Below are 5,103 nucleotides of genomic sequence, written 5' to 3'. Positions count from 1 at the left end.
TCTCTCTTTAAAATTTTGAGATACAGTTTCTTATAACAGATCAAAATATACCCTAAATCTCTAGTGTATGACTTTGTTCCAGTCTCCTGCCTGATCACATTCTCTCCCCTTTTTTTTCTTTTTCTTTTTAAAATATTCTTCTTTCTTTTTTCAAACAACTTCTTATTTTATCAATTCCTTTTATAAAATTTTTTATAATTTTCATCTTTACAGTCATATTCCATCCCTTCATCGTATCAACCCTTATTTTTGTACATATATAAGTTTTTCTTTCTTTAAAAATTTGGTAGGCTTTCTTCTAACAGGCCAAAATACACCCAAAATCTAGTGTGTAGCATGGATCTATGCACCAGCCTGATGATATTTGATCATATTCTGTTTTGTTTGTTTTTATCTTTTTCTTTTTCTTTTTTCCTTCTTTCCCTTTCTTTTACCCTGGTTTCAGGTCTTTTCTGATTTGTTTAGAGTATATATTCTGGGGACATTGTTACACTGTTAGCATTTTGTTCTCTCATTCATCTATTCTCTGGACACAAGGACAAGACTGAAAAAATCACCTCAACAAAAAGAACAAGAGGTAGTACCGACTGCCAGGGACCTAATCAATACGGACATTAGTATGATGTCAGACCTACAGTTCAGAATGATGATTTTAAACATACTAGCTGGGCTTGAAAAAAGCATGGAAGTTATTAGAGAAACCCTTTCTGGAGCAATAAAAGAACTAAAATCTAACCATACGAAATCAAAAAGTCTATTAATGAGGTTCAATAAAAAATGGAGGCTCTAACTGCTAGGATAAATGAGGCAGAAGAGAGAATCAGTGATATAGAAGACCAAATGATGGAAAATAAAGAAGCTGAGAAAAAGAGAGATAAATAACTACTGGATCATGAGGGCATAATTCGAGAGATAAGCGATACCATAAGATGAAACAACATTAGAATAATTGGGATCCCAGAAGAAGAAGAAAGAGAGAGAGGGGCAGAAGGTATATTGGAGTAAATTATAGCAGAGAACTTCCCTAATTTGGTGAAAGAAACAGGCATCAAAATCCAGGAGGCACAGAGAACCCCTCTCAAAATCAATAAAAATAGGTCAATACCCCAACATCTAAGAGTAAAACTTACAAGTCTCAGAGACAAAGAGAAAATCCTGAAAGCAGCACAGGAGAAGAGATATGTAACCTACAATGGTAGAAACATTAGATTGGCAACAGACCTATCCACAGAGACCTGGCAGGCCAGAAAGGACTGGCATGATATCTTCAGAGCACTAAACGAGAAAAATATGCAGCCAAGAATACTATATCCAGCTAGGCTGTCACTGAAAATAGAAGGAGAGATAAAAAGCTTCCAGGACAAACAAAAACTAAAGGAATTTGCAAACACAAAACCAGCCCTCCAAGAAATATTGAAAGGGGTCCTCTAAGCAAAGAGAGAGCCTAAAAGCAACATAGACCAGAAAGGAACACAGACAATATATAGTAACAGTCACCTTACAGGCAATACAATGGCACTAAATTCATATCTTTCAATAGTTACCCTGAAGGTAAATGGGCTAAATACCCCAATCAAAAGACACAGGGTATCAGACTGGATAAAATAACAAAACCCATCAATATGCTGTCTGCAAAAGACTCATTTTAGACCCAAAGACACCCCCAGATTGAAAGTGAAGGGGTGGAAAACCATTTACCATGCTAATGGACACCAAAAGAAAGCTGGGGTGGCAATCCTTATATCAGACACATTAGATTTTAAACCAAAGACTGTAATAAGAGATGAAGAAGGACACTATATGCTACTTAAAGGGTCTATCCAACAAGAAGATCTAACAATTATAAATATCTATGCCCCTAACGTGGAAGCAGCCAATTATATAAGGCAATTAATAACAAAAGCAAAGAAACACACTGACAACAATACAATAGTAGTGGGGGACTTTAACACCCCCCTGACTGAAATGGACAGATCCTCTAAGCAAAAGATCAACAAGGAAATAAAGACTTTAAATGACACACTGGACCAAATGGACTTCACAAACATATTCAGAACATTCCACCCCAAAGAACAGAATACACATTCTTATCTAGTGCCCATGGAACATTGTCCAGAATAGATCACATCATAGGTCACAAATCAGGTCTCAACCGGTATCAAAAGATTGGGATCATTCCCTGCATATTTTCAGGCCACAATGTTTTGAAACTAGAACTCAATCACAAGAGGAAAGTCGGAAAGAAGTCAAATACATGGAGGCTAAAGAGCATCCTACTAAAGAATGAATGGGTCAACCAGGAAATTAAAGAAGAATTAAAAAAATTCATGGAAACCAATGAATATGAAAACACAACTGTTCAGAATCTTTGGGATGCAGCAAAGGCAGTTCTAAGAGCAAAGTATATAGCAATACAGAAACAAGAAAGGTTTCAAATACACAACCTAACCCTACACCTAAAGGAGCTGGGGAAAAAACAGCAAATAAAGCCTAAACCCAGCAGGAGAAGAGAAATAATAAAGATCAGAGCAGAAATCAATGAAATAGAAACCAAAAGAACAGTGGAACAGATCAACGAAACTAGGAGCTGGTTCTTTGAAAGAATTAACAAGATTGGTAAACCCCTGGCCAGACTTATCAAAAAGAAAAGAGAAATGACCCAGATCAACAAAATCATGAATGAAAGAGGAGAGATCACAACCAACACCAAAGAAATACAAACAATTATAAGAACATATGATGAGCAACTCTATGCCAGCAAATTAGATAACCTGGAAGAAATGGATGCATTCCTAGAGATGTATCAACTACCAAAACTGAACCAGGAAGAAATTAAAAAACCTGAACAAACCTTTAACCACTAAGGAAATTGAAGCAGTCATCAAAAATCTCCCAACAAACAAAGGCTTAGGGCCAGATGGCTTCCCAGGGGAATTCTATCAGACATTTAAAGAATTAATACCTATTCTTCTGAAACTGTTCCAAAAAATAGAAATGGAAGGAAAACTTCCAAACTCGTTTTATGAGGCCACCATTACCTTGATCCCAAAACCAAAGACACCATCAAAAAGGAGAATTACAGACCAAAATCCTTGATGAACATGGATGCAAAAATTCTCACCAAAATACTAGCCAGTAGGATACAACAGTACATTAAAAGGATTATTCACCACAACCAAGTGGGATTTATCCCTGGGCTGCAAGGTTGGTTCAACATCCACAAATCAATCAATGTGATACAATACATTAACAAAAGAAAGAACAAGAATCATATGATCCTCTCAATAGATGCAGAAAAAGCATTTGACAAAGTACAGCATCCTTTCTTGATCAAAACTCTTCAGGGTATAGAGATAAAGGGTACATACCTCAATATCATAAAAGCCATCTATGAAAAACCTACAGCGAATACCATTCTCAATGGGGAAAAACTAAGAGCTTTCCCCCTATTGTCAGGAACACGGCAGGGATGTCCACTCTCACCACTGCTATTCAACATAGTATTAGAAGTCCTAGCCACAGCAATCAGACAACAAAAAGAAAGAAAAGGCATCCAAATCGGCAAAGAAGTCAAACTCTCACTCTTTGCAGATGATATGATACTTTATGTGGAAAACCCAAAAGACTCCACCCCAAAACTGCTAGAACTCACACAGGAATTCAGTAAAGTGGCAGGATATAAAATCAATGCACAGAAATCAGTGGCATTCCTATACACCAACAACAAGACAGAAGAAAGAGAAATTAAGGAGTCGATCCCATTTACAATTGCACCTAATACCATAAGATACCTAGGAATAAATCAAACCAAAGAGGCAAAGGGTCTGTACTCAGAAAACTGTAAAATACTCATGAAAGAAATTGAAGAAGACACAAAGAAATGGAAAAACATTCCATGCTCATGGATTGGAAAAACAAATATTGTGAAGATGTCAATGCTACCTAGAGCAATCTACACATTCAATGCAATCCCCATCCACTTTTTTCAAAGAAATGGAACAAATAATCCTAAAATTTGTATGGAACCAGAAGAGACCCCGAATAGCCAGAGGAATATTGAAAAAGAGAAGCAAAGCTGGCGGCATCACAATTCTGGACTTCCAGCTCTATCACAAATCTGTCATCATCAAGACAGTATGGTGCTGGCACAAAAACAGACACATAGATCAGTGGAACAGAATAGAGAGCCCAGAAATAGACCCTCAACTCTATGGTCAACTAATCTTCGACAAAGCAGGAAAGAATGTCCAATGGAAAAAAGTCTCTTCAACAAATGGTGTTGGGAAAATTGGACAGCCACATGCAGAAGAATGAAACTGGACCATTTTCTTACACCACACACAAAAATAGACTCAAAATGGTTGAAAGACCTAAATGTGAGATAGGAGTCCATCAAAATCCTAAAGGAGAACACATGCAGCAAGCTCTTCGACCTCAGCCGCAGCAACTTCTTCCAAGAAACATCACCAAAGGCAAGGGAAGCAAGGGCAAAAGTGAACTATTGGGACTTCATCAAGATAAAAAGCTTTTGCACAGCAAAATGAACAGTCAACAAAACCAAAAGACAACTGACAGAATGGGAGAAGATATTTGCAAGTGACATATCAGAGAAAGGGCTAGTATCCAAAATCTATAAAGAACTTCTTAAACTCAACACCCAAATAACAAATGATCCAATCAAGAATGGGCAGAAGACATGAACAGACACTTTTCTGAAGAAGACATCCAAATGGCCAACAGACACATGAAAAAGTGCTCAACATCGTTCAGCATCAGGGAAATCCAAATCAAAACCTCAATGAGATACCACCTCACACCCGTCAGAATGGCTAAAATTAACAAGTCAGGAAATGACAGATGTTCGTGGGGATGCAGAGAAAGGGGAACTCTCCTACACTGCTGGTGGGAATGCAAGCTGGTGCAACCACTCTGGAAAAGAGTATGGAGGTTCCTCAAAAAGTTGAAAATAAAGCTACCATACGATCCAGCAATTGCACTACTGGGTATTTACCCCAAAGATACAAATTTAGGGATCCTAAGGGGTAAGTGCACCCCGATGTTTATAGCAGCAATGTCCACAATAGCCAAACTGTGGAAAGAGCC

The sequence above is a fragment of the Callorhinus ursinus genome, unplaced genomic scaffold, assembly GCF_003265705.2.
Source record: "Callorhinus ursinus isolate GAN/ISIS: 27379988/994484 unplaced genomic scaffold, GSC_fseal_2.0 scaffold7, whole genome shotgun sequence".
In the NCBI taxonomy this organism is placed as follows: Eukaryota; Metazoa; Chordata; class Mammalia; order Carnivora; family Otariidae; genus Callorhinus; species Callorhinus ursinus.
Note: the sequence above shows the minus strand (reverse complement) of the source record.